The sequence below is a fragment of the Macrobrachium nipponense genome, chromosome 11, assembly GCF_015104395.2.
Source record: "Macrobrachium nipponense isolate FS-2020 chromosome 11, ASM1510439v2, whole genome shotgun sequence".
NCBI classification, from domain to species: Eukaryota; Metazoa; Arthropoda; class Malacostraca; order Decapoda; family Palaemonidae; genus Macrobrachium; species Macrobrachium nipponense.
Window position 1 is genome coordinate 78,613,566 of NC_061087.1, and position 25,000 is coordinate 78,638,565.

General features: G+C 36.8%; 1 long non-coding RNA gene across 1 annotated transcript; it reads right to left on the reverse strand.

Annotated features, from left to right (window-relative positions):
- Positions 1-13,155: 13,155 nt before the first annotated feature.
- LOC135206853 (uncharacterized) lies at positions 13,156-23,645 on the reverse strand. Its single transcript, XR_010312835.1, has 3 exons — positions 23,344-23,645; positions 17,305-17,396; positions 13,156-14,809 (listed from the first exon to the last, which is right to left on the reverse strand). It is a non-coding gene; the product is annotated as an uncharacterized LOC135206853 (long non-coding RNA).
- Positions 23,646-25,000: the final 1,355 nt, after the last annotated feature.

Here is a 25,000-nt window from a genome sequence, read left to right on the forward strand (position 1 = left end):
TGATTCATTGTTTGGTGCGACGCATCAAGTGGGAACTCTGACGATTTTTTAATTTGGTGATTTGGGCACACGAGAGGGGTGCGGGGAAGGGGATGATTATCCTCCCTCTAATCCTCGGTGGATGGGAGGGGGATGCTGGGTTGGGGGAGGGACCTTTAAGTAGGCGTCACAACAACAGCCACTATAGAGGTATTAGCCTGGAATGATTTCTTTTTGAACTTGAAAAAGCACTTAGGACGTGCCGCTAACGAGCCTTCTCTCTCTCTCTCTCTCTCTCTCTCTCTCTCTCTCTCTCTCTCAAATTATCAATTAAGGGTTGCCGAATCCCCAAATTATCAATTAACCTTGTAACAGCAACTCCGACGATGGCTTCTGATTCGGGGTATTCAGGTGCAGCAAATGGGCCGCGTTCAGCGTCGGCAGATAACTGCAACAGAAAAAGGAACTTCTACAATCATTCTGCTTTGCTTCTGAACGCATGATTTTAAGAACCTCCTAACAAATTATCGTTGGTTTTTCAAATAAAAACAAATTAAAAGTTTATTTTGTTGATATTTCCAAAACCTATTATTCCATAATTATTTTTTACTTCTTTTCGTAACATCTCGCCATTTGACACTTATGAATCATTTAAACAGTTTGTATCCCAAATGAAAATAGAAATCTTATTTGACAAATATTAGCATATGATGTAAAAGGAAGATTATTTATACTTATGTACAGCAATACTCATTTCTGGCTGCCAAGGAATGCCAACTTTTGAACATAAGTGAAATAAATACAAATAAGGGATTCTTCGTATTTTCAGGAGTTTCTCTGATTCCTTACAGGTCTCAAAATGTTTTTATCGTTCAGATTCTGATACTGTAAGAACAACATTAATTTGAGTTGATGTTATGCTGTACTTAATGGAATGCTGCAATGAAATATCTTGAAGTGCAGTAAATCTATTATACACTACATAAAGTCCTTTCAAGATAAAACTTCTATGACATCATAATCAGATCACTTGTACCTTTTTATATTTGACGCATTGAAGATAAACATATTTAAAACTATTACCTTAATCACAAGAGAAAATAATTTTTTTTAAAGTAAAGTACGATATATTTTGTATGTACGTTAATCTAAAATTACCCAAGAAACACAATTTCTCAGTTTTCTGCATTTCCGAAAATGAACGAAGTCATGCTGCCAAAGGCAGCTATAAATATAATTCAGAACTGCTTTTATTTCCTAAGCCAACCGTTTTGCGTTCGCCATTCTCGTATAATGAACGTTGCCGGTTGATGTTATGTTTTGTGTGCGTTTCATGAATAGTTCCCTTACCGGAATCCTTGGGTCGGAAATCCCGTTCCGTTTCGATACCTTTGGATAATAACAGCCGGTTCTCGAGTCTCTTACGTTCCCGGGGGCGCAGCCCCTTCAAAACTTCGATTTGTTGCTGATTCTCTTTTATATTTCATTAATGCCGGGCTGGTCCCCTGTCTCTATTTCCTTTGTGGAGGGCTTCGAGAGAGCGAGAGGAAGAAAAAAAAAAAGCAAGAAAAAAAGGCATATACAAAGAAAGTCAAGGATGTGGTATACCATTTTTATCGTTTAAAATCTGAGTTTTTTCATCATTCCTTTCGTTGCTTGTCGGCAACAGAGCCTCTGTTTAGGTTGTTCCGCTCAATACATTTGTTTATCGTTTGGTTGTTATACAATTTTAATGTTGAATTTGTGTCGTTAATATCAAAATGAATCGAAAGCTTCTCCCTTCGTGATGAAATGAAATTATTTCTGTTCGTGTGAGAGAGTGTGTGTGTGTGTGTGTGCAGTTTACCATCTAAAGGATAAATCCCCCGTCAATTTAAAAGTATAATGTTCTTCATTGGTATCCCCTCGGATTTCATGGGAGAGCGTACCTATAATATTAAGAAATAGAAAAGTCAAGAACAGGTTTCTTACGGTTGGAATTGATGTGTCCATATTGTCGTGATTTTTACAGACTGCGATGGAAGACAGACGACAAGATGAATATGAGAAACGTACTGGGTACGTTTACCATAACGACGGAAGACAGAGGCTACTCCAAGTGAACTCTTGCCTTTTAGGGTTTTTAATTTTTGGGGGTTAATTTTTTTTTTTTTTTTTTTTTTATGAATACCATTGAATCAGAAATTGGGAAGTGAAATGGAATCAGAAATGTAGAAACCGAAATGAAGAAACCGTCCTTCCTATAGCAAATTCACATTAACCGTGCATTTGATGTCTAGGCCAGTCCCTTGCGACGCTCCTGATTGGCTGCTGATAAGCCAATCACAGGGCTGGAAACTCTCAGTCTCTCTCGAGAGTTCAAATAAGAAGGGTGTATGTTCCACCTCTCCTGAGGGATACGTCTTTCAAAAGTACCCCTCAGGAGAGATGGAGCATACATCCTGCCTATGTGAACTCTCGAGAGAGACTGAGAGTTTCCAGCCATGTGATTGGCTTATCAACAGCCAATCAGGAGCGTCGTAAGGGACTGGCCTAGACATCAAATGCACGGTTGATGTGCATCTACTAAAGCCAGAGTTCGAACGTGAGTCAGGAAAGGCAACTGTTACGAAGGATAAGAATTTATCTACTTCAGTTGAGAGGCGCACATATATGTCTGTTTAATTAAGATGTCTTTCACTTTGGTGTCGTGGAACTGAGAGGTTTCAAAGCTGGAGATATTTTGTGAAAGTAAGAGTATCTCGTTTCAGAAAGACTTACACGAAATACATCAAAGACAGAATGATAGACCATCAGACAGACGGAGTCCACATATGAAAGATGAAATACTCAGGCCAAGCTCAACTTAATGGATTTCAGCTGGAGTGCTTGTTTTAATGTTTGACATGAAATTCATTGGTGACAACTTTTTATCGAAGTTTTTTTAAGTATTTTTTTAAAATCCAACTCAGTCCCACTGATGTTTAAGCAGTTTATGATCGTCAATATTTCATTCTCGAATTTATGACACCACGATTGATTTTACTGTCCATTCAAGATCGTCCATAAATTCCATATTTCAAATGTATACACGCATCTAAAAAAAAAAAGTTGCATTCAGTTTTATTCCGTGGCAGCGAATAATCTCATCATTCGATTCCCGCGTAATCACAATTGAATTCAGTCGTACAGATATAAATTCAATATTTCATCCCGTGAAATTTATGGTTTTCAATTGCGCGTGAAAACCGCTCATGGCAAAACGAAGAGAAAGAAAGAGGATAAATTAAATAGGATGGTCTTTTTTTTTTCTTTTTTTTTCATTGTGACCCCCAATAAATATTGTAGCTTTGTGTGAGGGCGGAATATGATTTGTAAGTTGCCGAAAAAACGAGAGACAATTATTGCTATCTGTCACAAGACGAAAATGAATGATTGTGTTGCAAGCAGGAAAAATAATTTGAGTGCTGCTTTTTCTGTATATATGAACTGCTTTCCATGTTGCAGGGCTTTCGGTTGATTTTAATTGCCTTGTCACTAAAATAAATGCCAGCGAATGAATATCTCTCTATAAAGATAGACAAAAATACAAAAATGTACTTTTATTCATTAAATATGCCAATCAAACGTCAACTTCCCTGCAAATAACATCAGGAAAATTATTTTTTTTATTATATCAGTTAAGTCGGTAAGTTCATCATTTCGTACAGTAACTCTGGAAGTTCCTGGACACATTATTTTCAGATATGGTGTTTCTTTTGACCTTCTCCTGAAAAGCTGGATCTTATTTACTTGTGATGGAAAGCTCACTTCTAAGCAACGTCCCAGAAAATCAGTCTTACAAGAAAGAATATTTTCACTACAAAGTCTGCAAAAACGTGAATTTGATCTCTTTGATATAACAGCACATTTATAAATCTTTCACGAGCTGAAGGGTGACTTTCATATTTTTCCCTTATCGTCATAAATATGCTATTTGGTAATATTTACTGATATTGTAAATCTATGCAATATCCTGAATGACCTTAGAAGTGATTAAAAGCAATTTCGAAAGTTAAATTTGTACCATTTTATGTTTTTCGACTAACTTGCAAGAAAATCTTAGTTTTCTTAAAGCCTATAAAGATATTCATTCTCCTTACTTGATTCAGAAATAATCTTAAACGAAAGGCATGATGTTATTTCTTAAACTAAAGGCATAGTATCAAAATGTATGCGTAACATTTCACAAATTCAAAAAATTGAAACTAAATTACTTATCACTGATATAGGTGTAGTTTTAAATAATGTTCAATAGTAAAGTGTATATATAAACAGTATTTATAGTTATTGCCAGAAAAATCTTCACTGCGAAAAGACCTCGCAACTGAATTACTTTACGTCAAGTGTAAAATTCTCATCAAGATCTGGCTAACGCGTGTACGCGAGCTGAGCAACATGGTAGCTGCGGCGGCACTTATTTGCTGGTGTCTGAGGGAGTTTATGATACAGCTCAGTGGAAGGATTCATTAAGGCGAAATCAGCCTCTGCTCCTCTATTGCCTGCGAAATGATGATAAGAGAACCGGCGCCGGGGAAAGGATACGCGGAATGAGGATCTCCTACCTAGATCAGGGTAGCGTTATTGCTTCTCCTTCAGGACAACGGATATTGGTTGATGAGATTTCTTCCCCTTCAGGAGAAGTGGAGTTGATGAAATACCCGGGTCGACGAGGTAACTAAGAGGCTTCGTTATGAGGAAGGGAAGAAGGACTTGCAGTATGAAGCTACAATGATAACGCTTCTTTCCTTGCCTGCTCCAAGCGAGGAGCATTTGATTCCCGGGTGTTACTTTGGCTTGTTATCTACGCGTCACCTACTCCGAGGTGCTAGTACTAAACATGGTGGAAGCTCCTTGGGACGCCGCGTTTAGTACTAGTCCAGCGGGATCAAAGTATCATATACACCCATTTCTATATTGCGTGGTCGACAAATTATATCAAAAAGCTATATCTTCGTGTGGACGTCACTTTACATTTACCATACGGTGTTTAATACAAGCACCTCGGAGTAGGGGACGCGTAGATAGAAGCACAGATTCCTGTCTCAACTTACAAGAGGAACCTTTCTGTAGTCTCTCGGCTCACACCGAAACTCCGACGACCAAAGGAAAAGGCTCCTATCACAAGGTTACGCGTTAAGGTTAGTAATGGCAAAAGTAACGCTTTCAGGATGAGGTCGAGCATGAGATTTATTAATTGATTTTATCGTAGCATTAGACCACCGAAACAAAAGACATCACTTAAAGAATATAAGGTTTAAAGCGGAGAAATGAGTTAGTAACGCTACCCAGAGGTGAAGAGTAATGACCTAACACAATCAATAGATGGCCACCAAACATGAAAGCTCTTCAACAGATACAATGATAGTATATGTATACATATATACATGTAAGCATATAAGAAGATTCTGTTCTATGAATAATGTAGTTTCATAGAGCTAGATAAGTAAAAGATTAAAAGCTAATTAAAAGAAAGATAAAAATATATATTTTTTTCTAATTTCAAAGGAAGACTACACAAAACTTTCCAAAGGCAAAAGACTCGAACTTAAAATGGTTGTTCTAGCTGTGAAAATTTGAAATAAAACGAATAACTTATTAGTGCAAAGTCCGATGGGTGAATAGTCGAAGTTACATTTACCATCTAGGCTTTTGCTGCAAAACTTTGATGATGGGGTCAGTGACGGAAAGACTGAACTTTGCGTGGGCATCTAGATGCAAGCGGAGATTATTTGGAGTGAAGTATTTTTCTAAAAGCCATCTTTTGGCCCCCCGTTTTTCTCCTCGAGCGTGCACACCCATAAGAGAGATTTCCTGAGCTGAATGCAGAGCCAATCAGTCTCCTTCCTTTGATAAGCCTCCTTTGCAAGGGTCCTCCACTCCCTCAACTAGACGGAGAGGAAGAACAAGAAGAGGAGGATGAGGAATGAGATGAGAGGAATAGGGCGCTGGAAAAGACAGAAAGTCAAAACATGAAATAATCTTTTGTTGATGCTTATTCACCGCCACGTTGCGTTTTGTGTGTGTGTGTGTGTGTGTGTGTGTGTGTGTGTGTGTGTGTGGTGAGGGTTTGTGGGAAAGAAGTGGGTGAGATCCTATTATTATTATTATTATTATTATTATTATTATTATTATTATTATTAAGAAAAACGATTCCACTGACCCCCAAAAAGTAGGTAAGAAGATCTAGATACATGGAAAAAATAAACGGCGCTGGATTTTCACCTTATAGGGAAACTCAAGTTACACAGTCGATGGACAGGCAGCCAACAATTATAGAAGCCAAACGCGTCTATGTGGCGCAGATTCAACGGAGACTGGGCTTCCTATTTTAATGGTTTCCATGAGGTTTATCGTTCATAACTTTTAGAAAGAGTCTTTATACCCCAACTGTTCTCGATCCACGTAATGTTCAAGCTGTTTACGATCGACAATCTTTCATTCTCGAATTTACGAACCACCGATTGATTTTACAGTCCATTCAAGATCGTCCATAAATTCCAAATTTCAAATGTATACCTCCATTTTTCGATGAATGGTTTCATTAGGTTTTAATTCGCGGAAGCGAATAATCTTATTATTCTGTTCCCAGGTAATCACAATTGAATTCAGCCGTACAACAGCGAATTCAGATTTTCGCTCAGTGAAATTTATGGTTTTCAATTGCGCGTGTAAACCGCTCATAGCAAAAATAAGAGAACAAAAAAATGAAATTCAATTATTATTTTTTTTTCTGTTTGATTGACCCCAATAATGTGCCTTTGTGGGAGGATGGACTAAGATTTATAAATTCGCAAAAAAAAAAAAAAAAAAAAAAAAAACAAGAGAATACTGCTACCCGTCAACTGCATATAAGTGACCATTGCTGGCAGAAATACAAATTGATGAATTTAATATGAATAATAAATGTCAGCTCTAGCGTACATGCATCATCCACACAAAATATTTTACGATAATTCCAGTCTTATACTTCTCAGAGAAATCATTGCGATACCTTGATATATATATCATATATATCAATGACTATATACATATACATATACATATATACCATATATATATATATATGTGTATGTATATATATATATATATATATATATATATATATAATATATATAAAATCAAGGTATCGCAATGATTTCTCTGTGAAGTATAAGACTGGAATTATCGTAAATATTTTGTGTGCATGATGCATGTACGCTAGAGCTGACATTTATTATTCATATTAAATTCATCAATTTGTATTTCTGCTGGCATGGACATTTATATGCAGTTGACGGGTAGCAGCATTCGCTTGTTTTTTTTTTTTTTTTTTTTTTGTTTTTTTTTTTTTTGCGAATTTATTTATAAATCTTAACCCATCCTCCTACAAAGGCACATTAATGGAGTAAATCAAATGAAAAAAAAAAATAGAATTTCAATTTTTTTCCCTTATTTTTGCTATGAGTGGTTTATGCGCGCAATTGGAAACCATAATATATATATATATATATATAGACATATATATATGTGTGTGTATACACACACACACACACACACACACACATATATATATATATATATATATATATATATATATAATATATATATATATACATATATACATACAAGCTGACTAACCAGACGCTGCCCGGAAAAACCTGAATGGCAACCGATAAACTCCTCTCTCTCTCTCTCTCGTCTGGGTCTCTCTCTCTCGACACTTCCCGGGTCTCAGATCTTCCGTCTCTCTCTCTCTCTCCTGTTAAGATTGTTGCTTCAGATACAGATACATTGCCCAGCAATTTTGACATTTTATATTTCACCACTTCTCGCCCCTATTCCTATTGGGGATGAATGTGGACTTGAAGGAAATCGGGAGTGTGTCTGTTCCTCCCAGCAACCTCAAAAACTATGGATTCGACACTAATATCCATAATTTTTGACATTCTATTTTTCATCCCTTCTCAACCGCCTTCCAATCGGTGCTGAACTTGGACTTGAAAGGCATCAGGAGTGTTACTACTCATCTTAGCAACCTCAAAAGCTATGGATTAGACAATAATATCTGCAGATTTTGGTTATTTTTACATGTCACCGCCATCCCACCCCTCTTCTTATAGGGGGCTGAACTTAGATGTAAAGGACATCGGGAGTGTTACTATTTACCTCAGCAAACTTTAAAACTATAAATCAGACACTAATATCCATTGTTTTCGGTTATTTTTACATGCCATCCCCTTCCCACCCATTCTCAACACCCCCTCTTCTTATTGGGGCTGAACTGGGACTTGAAGACAATTTGGATTGTCACTATTCATCTCAGCCACCTCAAAAACTATGAATTAGACAATAATTTTTGTCGTTTTCGTTTATTTTTCCATGTGTTAGATTTGCTTAACTCTATTATCCATACAACAGATAACACTTAATACCAATGATCCATGACTATGTTCACAATGGGTGAAATAGCCAAAAAGATACTGTGTGATAATGTTAACCAAGGAGGCTATCCAAAACACCTAAATAAAATATAGAAGTTTATTACCAAAAAAATATTAAGATAAAAATTAATACAAGAAACTTTGAGATACAAATAAAATATTGAAATCAAACACCTGTGAAAATTCACAAGCAACAATGACCATACAATTTAAGGTTGATCGGAAACACTTACACGAAATTAAGGGGGCCCTGAAAGAAAGGAAAAATATTGGCCAGTGGTGAAGCATAAAAAATACAAACTAAATTACCTAACAGTGGCCACGACATAGTTCCTAGATTGTTCCTCCAAGGAGAAGTGTTCCTGGACAGGTCCATTAACGCCTCAGTCAATGTTCCTTAGCAAGAGCACAACAAATCCTAAATTGCAGGAGCCATCCACACATATCAGGGATTTGGAGGATGTACAATGTAATCCACAGAGGCACTCACACGATTGTCGACAGGTCAAAAATAAGGAATTCGTTTACCTTTTCTCAGAGAGGTCCCCAGATTAATACAAGGCCAGGGCTGAAGTAAGCGTTGAGCAGCCAGCAGAAGATATATATATCAAATTAGGATATCGAAGAAAGTTGTAGTATACCCAATAGAGCTTGCACAACAGAGGCCAGGAACACACTGCCTAAGTGCGCCTGGAGCACTTCCCAAGAAAAATCTCTTTTCAAGGGACTCACGAAACAGGAATACTTGGAAGGAATAGAAAATGGAACACAAGGATTAATAAGAGGAACTGTAACTAAATACACCGAGGATGAGGAAAACGGAACTTTAAAATAAAAGTCAAACTAAGCTAAATAATATAAAACTTCCAATGAGTTAAAATTAAGTAATTGCGATAACCTGACAAAATGGCACCCCCTTTCCACCCGCTTCTCACCCCACTTCCTATCGGGGCTAAATTTGGACTTAAAGGGCATCGGAAGTACTATTCATCTCAGTGACTTCAAAAAATATGGATTAGACACTAATATCTCATTTTTTTTTTACATGTCCCCTCTTTCCCAGCCCTTCTCACATCCAGCTTTGTATCAGGGCTGAACAAGGAATCAAAAGGTATCAGGAGCATCACTATTCATCTCAGCGACCTTGAAGACTATGGATTAAACACTAATATCTATCATTTTCAGTTATTTTTACTTTTCAGCCCTTTCCCACCCCGCCTCCCCATTGGTGCCAGTGTTGTCTTACACCTACAGCATTCTATACCAGATGCTAAATTATATGTATACCAAGTTTGGTTGAAATTGCTCAGTGCATGTCAAAGTGTATGTAGCACATCATACATCCATTTATATATATATATATATATATATATATATATATATATATATATATATATATATATATATATAATGCATATGTGTGCGCATGCATACATATATACACATACATATAATGAGTATGTGTACATACATATACACACAGACACACAGACACACACACACACACACACACACATATATATATATATATATATATATATATATATATATATATATATATAGTATATCGTATCTTCATACATATAATAACTGCGTTTCTAGTTTACAATGGAGGTAAACACCTACGTCGAACTCTCCCATCTCCTTTTGAAAAATATTAGGTGATCACTTATTAAAATGTATACATAAAAAACAATATATTAAAAGATTTTCCTATAAAATAATTATCAATGTGGAAAGATACTGAAGTCAAATTATGTTTTATCACGTCTAAAGCGCTGAACAAGAAGTCGCTAAGTTGTGTTTGCGTCCTGAGCGAGATGGTATCTGCTGCAGCCCATATTAAATTTTGCAGGAGTCTGAGGCAGTTTATGATACAGCTCAGTGGAAGGATTCATAAAGGGGAAATCTGCTTCGCTTCCTCTATTACCTGCGAAATGACAATAATAGAACCAGCGTTTGAGGAGAGGATATACGCGGAAGTAGGATCTCCTCCCAACATCAGGGTCGCATTATTGCTCCTTATCCCGGACATCGGATATTGGTTGATGAGATTTCATGTTCTCCACCAGAAGTGGAGTTGATGAAATACCCCGAGGTCCAAATAACCAAGTCGGAGGGGTGAGATAACCTAGTTGTTTACGAGATTGTGGTTTGAGACTGCAATAATAATATCTCCCGGTTCTCGACTTAGGAAAATAATAAAACGAAATTGTTTTGTCTCTCTCGTTTTCGTTAGGAAACGTGGTTTCGTGTCTTGAGTTATGCAAGGAACTCATGTTTTTTTGTTTCATCTTATCCAAGAAACATTTGTCGTCTGGACTGAAGCAAGGAACACTTGATTGTTGCTGGGGTACAGTGACGAGAGAATATTTTTATCTATGTAATTAACACTTATTTTGTTGTCTGGATTGAAGCAAGTAACACTTAATTCTTAATGGGATCTAGCAACAAGAGAATGAATTTATCTATGTAAGCACCTGCTTTGTCGTCTGGAACGAAACAAGTAACACACGATTCCTACTGGGGACCAGCGACAAGAGAAATTTGTAGACTTTTGCATGGAAAAATTGATTTATGCAGGAACTCTTACTTTATCGTCTGAAATGAAGGAAGAACAATTGATTCTTATGTGGGTCGAAGGACGACAGAAAAAGGCAACTCAACATTATGAGATTTTGTCTGGGTGAATTAATACTGGCAAGAGAGAAAATGTTCTAAGAGAAGGTCAGCAAAGTATTTTATGTCTATTGACCATCAGCTTGTATTACCATCATAAAATACAGGAGCTGGTTAAAAATTGTTACCTGGAGTAAATAATATTGCCTGCAGAGAAATGAGTTCATTGTCATGCTGAGTAGTAAAGACTCTTACAACATTAATAAGTGTAAAGACGAAAACCCAATACATGATCATATAAATACAGTATTTACGCTGATGTTTGTATGCTGAGGGGAAGGAATTTATAATACATTTAAATGAGTTTTAAAGACTGATAACATTTTTTTTTGAACAGAATTAAATTTAAAAAATCAGCAAGAGAAAAAAAAATCGGAATTCCAAAAGAATTTTGTTTGTAAATACAAAAAATAGGTGAAGAATAAAAAAAAGAATTACTTAAGGGAGGGGATTTTACATTGAGAGCACTCTCAATATCATCAATAAATTCAAATAAAACCAATATCTGTTCAAATAATCAAAAGAAAAATTTTAGTAAGTAAAACCTTCTGTTGGAAAATTTCGCTGATCTCCTTAAAGAAATCAAGGGAGACCTTCTAAGGACTCACATCCCACAGCCTAGTGTCGTTTGCGTGGGAGGCGCCTGGAAGTGAATGGGGATTACTTGGAGGAGGTGCCCTTCCCCCATGTCATCTTCCGATCGGCCGTTTCCTCCAGGGGCATGCATAATCATAAAAGAGACTTCCTTAGTGGAATGCAGAACCAATCTCACTCCTTCCTTTGAAAGGACCTCTTCTACAAGGGTCCTTCACCGGATCACGTCCTGATTAGTCGAAAGAGAGGGAGAACGAGAAAAGAGAAAAAAAAAGAGAAAAAAAGAGGATGGTGGAAGAGATGAAGGCGTAGGCGGCGGCAGAGGAGAAGGGAAACGATGTGGAAAATACTTTTTTACTCTCGTGTGTTTGTATCTTCTGCCTGCACGCACCAAGCAATGGGAAAATGCGCTTCAAGCAGCGCTTTTGTTTCCCGCCATTGTTCATAGAATCCATAAATTTTTGCCCTGCACAGTTTACGGAAACAAACGAAAAATAACAATGCCTAATACTCATCATTTTCCTTTCTGATATCGATATTAGACTCATTAGTGCTCTTATTATTTGGCTGCCGGACAATATGTCGATGGACGTAATGCCGACGGACAAAATAACGACGGACATATAATGTCGGGGGGCATAATGTAGACGGGCAAAATGCAGACCTCAGCTTGAACAGGACAAAATGTCGACGACAGTAAATAAATAAAATAAAACACTTTAATTAACTTTTTACAAACTCCCTTTCATATTCCATTTCTTTATGTTTTTTTCCCAGTCTCTTGTCTCTTTTTCTATCTATAATAATCACGCTAAACTGGTATTTTTTCGTAAAAGAAGTTGTTAACAAAGATAGACTGTTTCACATTTTAGCATATTTTTCCAGCACTATTAGTTCGTTAATCCCCAAAGTTTGTTGAAGTTGTTCCTATAAACCAGCCCATCGCCGTAATGCGGATAAAAACGAATCGAGGTGGCAAGATTAAAGAACCCAGTCACAAATTATAATCCAGAACAAGGGAAACAGTTCCTAACAGCAGTTGCTCATAATTTGTAACACTTCTATGCTTGATAAACTTTTAATTTTTCGAATAAATTTTGTGCTTACTGATACAATCTTCATCAATTATGTCTTTCTTCATTTATATAATGGTCTGAACAGCAATTGCTCTAATTTGCAACATCTGTATCATTTGTATCAAGTCGTAATTAATTATGTTTTTCATAGATAAATTTTGTGCGTATTGATACGATTTTTATCAATTATCACTGGCCTACGCTGTTTCCTAGGTCAAAATATAATACCTGATTTTAGGCCAGTTTTTTACACTGAATCCAAAAATCATGCTCAATTTACTCAATCAGATCAAGTTAATGAAATATTAGCACATTAAAAATACCCTAAATTCCGATCTATTTGTAGGTGAATGAAACACAACATTGAAAATATTAGACTGATTTATTCACAGAAGGCTTACAAAATATTTTGAATAGATAGCAAGAAGAGTATAATGAAGTAAGGAAGCTACTCATGGATGAATGATCTCTTCAGGGACTTCCGTTTATGCTGAGCAGACTCTACATGCCTCTTCATGCACCACCAGTAATCGGCCAGAAAGTTGACATTACATCGGCCTTGATAGCGTTCCTTCATAACACTATCTTGGTGAAAGTGCTCGCCCTGTTATTCACTGAAGTCTCCACAATACTCTGGAAAATAGTCCAGATGAGACCGGAGGAAGTGCATTTTCACTGACAAGCGCTCACCAAGTTGGCGGAAATTCTCCATTAACTCATCAACCACCTTCTGATACTGGGAACTTCTATGGTTGCCAAGAAAGTTTGTAATGACTGACTTAAGGGACAACCAGGCAGAGAGTTCAGCAGGGTTCAGTGCATCATCAAAACTAGCGTCCTTGATGAGTTCCCTTATTTGAGCATCAAAAATACCTGCCTCGAGTTTCTCCATGCTTTTTTGTTGAAACTTCTGATGGAGGAAATAAGCCCTCTGCCTTCCCTGTCCTATGCCTTTACAAAGTTCTTCATGAGACCGAGTTTGATGTGGAGAGGTAGAAGCAATATCTTGCTCAATTCAACCAGAGGGTGGGACAGAACATTGTGTGACCCAGGTATTAATCCTTGTCTTGATGGCCACTCTCGTCTGATATAATGCTGGTCATCAGCACGGCTATCCCATAAGCAGAGAAAGCATGGATACTTTGTGTAATCACCTTAAAGTCCTAGGATGACTCCAACTTTAAGATCTCCACAGATCAACCATTTATGTTCCAGGTAGTTCGGAGCAGACAACAGACGTTCCATGCTTTTGTTGGATTCTTTCATTTCACCCGAGTGCCCAACAGGGATCAATGAAAACTTATTTCCGTTATTCAGAAGAACTGCCTTGAAACTTCTGTTAGATGATTTAATGAAAAGTCTCCATTCCATAGCATCATACTTCAGACCAAGTAATTCAATCAGGTCAGCAATATTGTTGTAGTAGACCAGTGAAGATGCTCCATCAAACGTGAAGAATTTTCTGAATTCTCTCTCGTGGTCTCGATACCAGTAGAATGTTGTTCCTGGTGCCAGCAGACGTTTCTCTCGAAGAGAACCCAGTAGCTAGGCACACGCCTTGGAGAGGTTCAGGTCTCGTGCCAGGTCATTGAATTCGGCTTGGGTTAAAGGCACCGGTTGGTCGTCCTCTTCTGGCCTGTATGTACCACACTCAGCTGTATTAGTTATGTCACTAGATTCGGAATCAGAACTAGATTCCATGGTGATATTTGGCTCAGGAACAGGAAGATCAGGGCCATGGAGGACTGGTTATATGGCAGAAGGAACATCAGGGTACTGAACATGGTGCTGGTTCTTGCAAACGTAGCAGTCGGTAACGTGATCTTTCCCTTATCTCCACACCATTGGGACACCAAATGGCACACTCTTCCTTTTCTTGTTCCTCCAATCCCGTAAGTTCTATACACATGTTTTGCAACAGGAATGGGAGCGAATGGCTTATCCTGGTCCCCTAGTTTAATTCCAAAGTAAGCTAGATGTACCTTATTCACAAAATCCGTCATTTTTGCTTGACGGTCTGGAAGAACCACATGTCTAGACCTGAAAAGAGAAATAAAAATAATGATTAAAGGTTACCCACGACCCGGTTTTGCAAAAACAAAGCCCATAAACGCTTGGATAATTGCGATATTTTGGAAAAATATGCTGGAATATAAATAGACTATATTTTAGAAACCAGACCTGGCACAGGAAAATGAACTGTATTTTTGAATTCAGCTGCAAAAAGGGTCCTAAATCACTTGGAAAAACCTTGACCTTTGTAAAAAAAAAAGTTTTGAAACACGGCCAGTGTTTTGGCTTTTGCTCACCAAACCTACCATCCTGTCATGTTCTTTGTAAAGTTTTCATTTACATCATGTCCATCTTATTTCACCGACATTTTGTCCCCTTTGGACATACTACTATGTTATTTTACCCATCGACATTTTGTGCATCGAAATTATGAGCGTCGACATCATGTCCGTCGGTATTTTTGTCTGCACACCTAACATTTTACAAGGAAAATATACTTCCGATATTCTTTTATCTGAAAATTCCCGTCTGTCTGTCTCTCTACAAACACACACACACACACACATATATATATATATATATATATATATATATATATATATATATATATTATATATATATATATATATATATATATATATATTATATATATATATATATATATATATATCTGCACTTATAATATACATATACAAATATATGTATATATATACTATATACTATATATATATATATATATATATATAGTATATATATATACAGGCATATATATATATATATATAATTATATATATATATATATATATATATATATATATATATATATATATATATATATATATATGTCTATATTCATTGAATAATTATGACGCTAAGATAACATAGTGTCCAGACGGTAAATCACGACTCTATGAACGTTACATCTGTCCAAAATATATATGTATGCATGTGGGTATTATATATTTTTTCTCTCCTTCTCTAACCAACCAACAAAAAGACCATTTAGAAATATTATAATGATTAAGCATAGTTTGTTTTCTCTCCCACCCTGTTTACTCTTCCTTCTCCATCTGTATACTCACCTGTCTATCTATATATCGATCCATCTCTGTATGCTGCTATAAAAATAATATGCTATAATATGTTATAAGAATAATATGCCATGAACTCTTTTGTTATGTGCTCAACATTAGAATTAATCAATTCTTGCTTGTTATCACCTCTCTCTCTCTCTCTCTCTCTCTCTCTCTCTCTCTCTCTGCCCTTCCTGTCCCCCTCTCGCTCAGAGCCAGCCCCCATTTAGTCTGTTTGTGTCATTTACATCAGAACTGTATACGGCGAATAAGAGTTATCATGCCTCTTCCTTCTAAATGTTTACTCGAACACCTCCTATATATCTCCCTCCTTGTGAGGTCTTCCGCGACATGTTCATTTCCTCCTCCTACTCTTCCTTCATCTCCTTATCATCGGCTCTTTCTCTTCCCCACCGTCTCCAGACCCTCATTCCCCCAATCTTTGAGGTATATTTCGGTCTGCGTATCTTCGCAAAGTTAACATCGCTCTTTACAATATTTTTCTCAACGTTATGTACTTTTCAGGAAAAAACTTTATTTGAATATGAAAAAAAAAATGAGTAAATCCTTTTGTATTTATCTTATTAAAATGTCTTACTAAATACAGAGATCATTTAAGTGCATTCCTCCAAATAATATATTTTTCTACTTCGAAAAGATTTTTTATCTTAATAAAAAAAACCACTAAAACAGAAGAAGCTATTACGAATAGTTTTTTTTTTTTTACGTACCGTTGCTTACTGACCATAAATGACCAAAGTAACTTAGTTTGAACCTTTAATCAATGGGGTTCTCGATACCTTTTTATTTATTTTCTCCAAGTACTATAGCACCATCCAATGCATGTCGATTGAAATTACAATAATTACTTAGTTTCTTCACTTACAAAACTTTATAGAGCGTTAATGATCATCCATCAATCATCCACGACTCTGCTAGCTTAGAATACAAAAGCTTCCACCTACAAGAGGAAAATGTTAAGGAAAAGCTGTGTTGTATCTCACCTGAAGCATCTGTGATGCACTTGACCGGATTTTACTCAACGCATCTGTGATTCTAAATACCTGATACATATGGGTTCCACTTTACTCGTTACATCTGCGTTGCCTTTTACCTTTAATAGGACATTTTCTATAACATACGCGGTGAAAATAGATATAAATATATACACATAATTCGAAGCCAATATGACCCATTTTACCCTCACTAGGTACTATTATTAGCTGTTCCAGCGAATCATCTTGATATTTTCGTGGAATTGCACAAAAAATTCCAGATAACCTTAGGAATCTAGTCGAGACGGCGATTGCTCTCAATAGTTCCAGGAAAACCAAGAAGCTTGGCGCCTGAGTTAAAATGAATGCTAAGTAGCTTTCATGCACCTGCACACACACACACACACACACACACACACATAAGGCTTATTCCAAGGCCTCAAGATTTACAAACCTTGGCTTACTCATGAAGATCGCTAGCGATTTAATGCTCGTCTCTATGCTTCTAAAAATGGCTAGGTATCATCTGCAGCTTGCGTAGTCAACCTGCAATGATTTTTTATTGTAAGTTAAATGTACACGAACACGCATAGATGTATGTATGTATGTATGTATATATGTAAGTATGCATATGTGTATATATATATAGATATATATAGATATATATATATATATATTAATATATATATATATATATGTTATAATGGGTGTGTGTACATGTGTGCATTTATGTGTATTATTTATGTATGCTATATTTATGTGTATGTACTAATTATATATATATAATATAATATATATATCTATATATATATATATATATATATATATATATAGATATATATATTATATGTGTGTGTGTGTGTGTGTGTGTGTGTGTGTATTGTCTTAGTATAAAATGTAGTGATAATTTTATTAATATGACTAATTAATAGTGGTATATTTCGTTCCAAGATAACAAACGCATCATGGCTGATGAAACCTCAAAGCAGCCTCTACAAACACATACGACCCATGGCATTACGATCAATCATTAAAACCCAAACATGTGCAATCATAAATACAAGCTTTTAAATATACAATTGCGACTTACGCAAACAGTCTCAAACCAAACACAGGGACCACTTCTTAATAACAAATGTGTGAAGTGTTAGGATGAGTTGCAAACAAACTTTCTCTCAGGTTTTCTGCCACGAAGAATATATATATCTATTTTTTGGGTGGGTAAGGGAGGGGGGGGGGGGTTGCGGTGTGTGTGGTGTGTGTGTGTGTGTCAGTTTGCGTGTGAAATGAGGGTCATTTTCGCTCTTGAAATTTTTTTAGGTGCTGGTGGAGATAGCTAAGGACACCTTAGGCTCAATCGCTCTAAGATGAAAAGAGGAAGTAAAGTTTGAGATGGCAGAGATGAGGATGCTGAGGTGGATTATGGGGATATCGCTGCTTGAGAGACTGGAAAATGGCGAAATACGAAGTAAAGATGACAGAGGTAATAAGAGGGTCACGATTGAGGTGGTATGGGCATGTGTTGAGGATGGATGACGAGGAGGGAGTGAAGAGGGCATGGGAGGAACCTGTTAGAGAAAAAAGATCGAGAGGGAGACAGAATTAGATGGCGAGATAAAGAGAAGGAAGACATGGAGAGAAGAGGATTGGAGGAGGATGGTGGATTTAATAGAAGGCAGTGGAGATGGCGCATCAGGCAACCGACCTCTAAATGTAGGGATAAAGGTAGGAAAGAAAAAGGCCTTAGGCTTAATCGGTTGAGAGATTTTGTTATTTAAGAAATAATGATCTTTAGCAAGTTTCTAAGCAATATTTTCGTTCTAAATGCTTCTCAGTTTCTTTTTCTTCTTTTTATGATTATTATCATTACTCTTGGGTTAAAGTCCAAAACATATATAGGTAAATCTATTCAGTAAATCTTACAGAGATCTTGAGCTGAAGATGCATTAGCCTTAAATTTATGATAGTTATGTATATATAATTGTGGATTCCTGAACAAATAATTTATTGTTATTCCTGACAACCAAGCATTGGCAGGAAATCTTACACTGAATAGAATACCACATAAAGAAAAACAAAGATGTAATAGAGCAAAGGGAAGAATAGAAAAGGTAAAATTACATTGTGTAAAAACCCCAAAACAACAGGGAAGGAATGAGAGACATACCGCCTAATATCCATGACTGGTTAGTTGCTTGGTTTAGTTTAAGGGGGCTTTATGTCAGTACTTGCTCTTGCCCAAAGCCCAGGTTGAACAGGAGTTTAAGGGAATAACAGTCCAGACTTGGCTCAATGAAAAATAACGAATTTCTGTCACAACTAAATAGTTATTCTTGCACGCATTTGAACCACTTCCCAGAGTGCTCCCACCGCCTCTTCATAACATGATCTTTATCAAATAAATCGTCAGTACTTCAAGCACCCTGGACAAACATTTTGCACACATTAATCTTAAAAAAACAGATTACAGAAACTCCCCTTATCAGTTATCCCTTCTCGCCTAGTACTATCATAGGTCTATAGAAAATTACTCCTCCCAGTGGATGCACAAGTTACATCCTCTGAAACCATATGTTTACTGAACAGCGAAACCTCATATATCTTTTGTCGCTTCTAAGATCGAGATAGTTTTGTTTTTGTTTGTATGGTGTTTTTACGTTGCATGGAACCAGTGGTTATTCAGCAACGGGACCAACGGCTTTACGTGACTTCCGAACCACGTCGAGAGTGAATTTCTATCACCAGAAATACACATCTCTCACTCCTCAATGGAATGGCCGAGAATCGAACCCGCGACCACCGAGGTGAGAAGCAAGCACCAAACCAACCACGCCACTGAGGCGTTCGTAGGATAGTATTGTGGGTGGGGGTTGGTTGTAGGGGGTCTGGGACTAGGGACCCAAGTGGTGTCCTAAAGCAAACCGAAATGAAAACAAAATTCAGCTCCGGAACTTTGGGATTTTTCACACTTTGACGTTTGGTTAACCGTCGGATTCCGGTATGTCCGGTCGTGCCTTCGATTTCCTTTGAACAGCGTGATAAAATATGTTACTGTACAAGACTGTCTCCATCTGGCGCCCGACCAGGACCTATCATAATGGTTCTTTACGAACCTGTCTGTATTTTGCCTGTAAGTTATCGTGCCAGTTAAGTACACAAATTACCTCCTGAGTATTTTGCACCTTCTCTGAAGTATGAATGCCGACCACTTACTCTCCCCTTCAAGTGCCACAGAGAGAGAAAGAAGTTATTCGCAAAATACAGAAAGTAAAGTACGAGATCAATTCCGTAGATGCACCCGTACTATTTAATAGCATGTTTCAAAGGTGTCTTGCTTAGATAATCATAATAATAATCACTCTTGCCTTGGTTTTTACCTTATGAATTATTTTTTAGAACAATGCATGGGACTACTTTTGAACGTTAAATTGTGTTTGGTGTTCATAACAATAATTTGTAGTAAGGTATCTTGAATGATATTATAAACAACAGTTTTCAGTAGTCGTATATTTCATTACATTATTCTACAGTCTGTATAAAAAGGCTCTTTATTCTAACTTCCAAACATCCATATGTGGAACCCTTCTCAACTAGTTGACAAAGGTTGGTTTAGTTACAATTAAATGATGATTTGTGTTATGAAATGAACTGTGATGAGTTAAGTATATCTTAGTTTACCAGACCACTGAGCTGATTAACAGCTCTCCAAGGGCTGGCCCGATGGATTAGCGCTTTATTTACGTGGCTAGCAACCAATTGGTTACTTAGCAACGGGACCTACAGCTTATTGTGAGATCCCAACCACATTATATCGAGAAATGAATTTGTAATCACAAGAAATAAGTTCCTCTGGTTTTGCATTGGCGGCAGCTGGGAGCGAACGCGGGCAACCAGATTGATAGGCGGGTACGCAACCCACTCGTCCGGTGAAGAACGCGATAAGTAAAGAATAAAAAAATAACACATAACTTTTATGATTTTCAATCTAATGGATAAAATATACTTCAAAGGAAGGGATGCTAAGGGTACAACTTAAGTCAACGGATGAAAGGGTGGAAACAAGCCGTAATACTACTAGAGTGAACTCGATGCCTTTGAAAGACTCGGAATAGGCTTTAACACTAAACATAGAATGAATTTCACAGTATAATCAAGTGTCATTTTGGTGTAACAAGGGTCCTTCCACAAAATTTTATTAATAAATCATCAATTGATAAGGCCACTAATTACTGTATTTATTGATAACACACACTAGTTATAGGGTGACATTGGTCAAGCAAAATGCTTGTATACCCAGGTGAACTCGCCCTGATCCAGATTTTGACTCCCTGTTTTGAAAATGCTGTGAATTCCATTTCCTGCATAACAATATGCACAAAATATGCGCATAGAAATACATGAAGGCTTTGGATGTACCGACTATGTACTGGTTGTCAACAGTAAGTTATGCACAACCAAAAGAACTACTCTTTAATGGAGAAGAAAACTCAAACTTCTAGGCTTCCTGTTTTCACATGGATAATGAGGAATGGGTTAAAAGAAAATGGCCACAAGAATGTAAGAAGAACATAGTGATTCGTATTTGCAAACAGTACAACATCCATTCTTATTTGGTAATTTTCCAAGAAACAAATTTATGACGGATTTAGTTCACAGATTCATCACTTTAGCCACGTTCGCAAGGAATGACAATATTTTAGTAATGAATGAACAGTATTGGTAAGAAAACTGCTAAGACAAGTGTACGGTTATTATGCTAAACTTATACAGGTTTATCTGAGACTTTACAGTAAAACTATTTATTGTCAAGGTAGATGTAATCGAAAAGCCTTCTCCATGGTGCTATATATTAATCAGCAAAATTTCTTGTCATATAAATATGATGAAATCTGAATACCATGCCAGTACTTGCATAACGACTCAACCACATTGGAGGTCATCTCTTAGATTAGGAGAAACCAAATTCAGAGGTCAATTTCTAAGTTATGCCTTACCCTAAGAAGTAGTCTTGTTAATATGGAGACGAAACAAATAAATTGTGCAAATACCTTATCATGACTTATTTCGTCAAACATCAAGATTGATATTTTGTGAATTTTCTCTCTTTCCGTCCAAGACAAAATTCAAATTTCTCAACCTTCTCCTTTGATTTCTGATATATATCAAGGTACATGGAAATGGCAATGCATGACTGGCTTGAGTTGTCACTGATGCAGCAGAAACTCCAAACTCCGGTGATGAGGAAAACTGTGGTCTGATGCTTCCTTGTACATGTTAGTGTCCTGACAAAGGACTGTATTTTTACTTAAACCAACAGACTTTTTGCAAATTTACAGTGCTTTTGTTTTATCGCCCGTTTTAAAGCAAACATACGTGTGTGTGTGTGTGTGTGTGAGAGAGAGAGAGAGAGAGAGAGAGAGAGAGAATGTTTAAGGAAATTTAGGGTATAATATTAAGCACTCGGGCACTTTCAGCCATTCAGGGAGAAAGACTGGGAAAAGATTTGAGTTGGAGTGGTAGGAAAATGAACGAAATGAAGTACAAGGTGCTAAAGGGGCAACTCGGAGCAGCATCACAATAGCATCAGAAAGTGATAGTTAGATGGGCTGGACAGCGTGATGGAAGAAAGGAAGCGAGAATGAAGGTACAGAAAAAGTTGGAAAATTGGGTGCAATTAGATATCGAAAACACCTTTAGTGGTGAGAGAAGAGAGAGAGAGAGAGAGAGAGAAGAGAGAGATAACTGGGATTACAAAATACTTCAATCTTATTTCTTTATCTGCAATGAACCTGTTCCCTTTTTATTATTCTTTTTCATCAGTTTTTTTTTCTTTTTTTATTGTTTTTGCTAATAGAATTGGGACCTGAGACGTACCATGTGAGACCGGTGGGCTAATAATAAGGAACATATTAACTTTGCTTTTGAGTGTCTCCAGGGGAGGGCCCTTCCGTCTAGGACTTGAACATTTTGAAAAAATTTTCTAGGAAAAGCACGAAAATATATTTTAATAATTCGCTTAAAAGTTCCTTAACAATGGTGGTACCTGTTTCACAGTTGTCCGCGGCTTTGGGGTTAACAGTTTCATTGTTGTCCGCAGCTTTGGAGTCAACAGTTTTACTGTTGTCCACAGTTTTGGAGTCAACAGTTTTACTGTTGTCCACAGTTTTGGAGTCAACAGTTTTACTGTTGTCCACAGTTTTGGAGTCAACAGTTTCATTGTTGTCCGCAGCTTTGGAGTCAACAGTTTTACTGTTGTCCACAGTTTTGGAGTCAACAGTTTCATTGTTGTCCACAGTTTTGGAGTCAACAGTTTTACTGTTGTCCACAGTTTTGGAGTCAACAGTTTCATTGTTGTCCGCAGCTTTGGAGTCAACAGTTTTACTGTTGTCCACAGTTTTGGAGTCAACAGTTTTACTGTTGTCCACAACTTTGGAGTTAACAATTTTACTGTTGTCCACAACTTTGTAGTTACCAGTTTTACTGTTGTCAGTACCTTTGATGTTAAAAGTTACGCTGTCTGCAACTATATTGAGATTTTCGAAGTTAACCCCAGGTGCGGAGATGCGGTCATCCTCATGCTGTTGAGTTCGTCCTGGTTGGCCACTATCCCTGGGCTGATTGCTCCCGAAATCGTAAGAATCCTGACGGAAGTTCCGGTTTGGTTCCCTCTGTCTCAGCATTGGTCGCGAAGCTTCATTGCGTGCCGTGCAGAAGGGGCACACGTTGGTATTGCTACTTATTGTAACGAAGATTCTTTTGCAATTGCCACACTCCATCCAGAAACTCTGTGGAGAGAACTGCTCCTATTCAAAAAGAAGTTCAAGTGCTTGATAGAGTGATAACGAAACAAATTTACTGGCTGGCACAAGATGGACAGCAATGAGACAGTTAGACAAAATAGGAGAGGTAACAACTGCTTTTGTTAACAGATACATGCACTTATACGTTGAAAACTTTGATAATTCATCTTATATATTTAGAGGTAATAGGCTAATTTTATAGCGAAATACAAAACATTAATGAAACTCATGACGTCTATTTGTACAAAGAGTTACAAGATAAATTGAAGTTCTTCGGAGGAGTACGTAATTACAAAGTTAGCCTAATCAGTCCATAAAACGCGGCGAATTTGGCTTTAACTGAGGCTAGAATGCTAATTTCAATAGGAAACACATATCAGACACACGCACAGAGAACAGAGAAGTGCCATACTCATATATATATATATGTGTGTGTGTGTGTCTGTGTGCTTGTATACATCAGTAAATATTCATTCGTCACCTACTGTTTACCATGGGTATGGCACTTTCTAAGAATGTTCTCTGTGCGTGCGTCTGATATGTGTTTGAAATTAACATTTTAGCATCAGTTAAAGCCAAATTCATCGCGTTTTATGGACTGATTAGGTTAACTTTGAAATTACCTAATCCTCCGAAGAGCTTGAATTATGCGGACTTCCTTTTCCTTCTTGTTTCATCCCACTTCCAATAAATAGCGGAGACTGTCAAAAGTCGGGAAATATTACATCTTGTAAATTGCATAAAATATATTTTTTTTACAAGAAATTTTCATTATATCCCAACGGCTCGTCCTGTGATATTTGCAAAACACTAAAAGCTCATAGGAGGGAATAATCATTTAACGTTGAGGTTAGCATTTCCCATATACAGTTATGTAATATATATATATATAAATAGAATGAATTTTTACAATATTAAAAAATATGCTAAAATAACCTAATGATTATAAGAAATGTAGTTGTCATTAAGCTAAAGGAAAAAGAAAAACTACAACGTAACTTTAAGCTAAACGTAAATTAAAACACTGAATATCTTAGTAAAATAACAGATCCAAAAGCAAAACAAAAAATAAAAATTGAAAAAATAAACAAAGACAGTGTTCTGCCAGACTCACTGTTAAGAGGTTTGGTTGTTAACTGATGGAAAATAGCATGGTCAAAAGGCGATGTTAGAGGAATAAAAAAACAAGGGGGAGAGAGAGAGAGAATGTGAGTAATAGGCAGTTAGGCAATATGTAACAGTGTGGAGGTAGTTTGGTTGTTTAAGGTAGGAGACAGTTAACAACAAAACCTCTTGACAGTAAGTCTGGCAGAACACTGTCTTTGTTTATATTTTCAAATTTTAATTCTT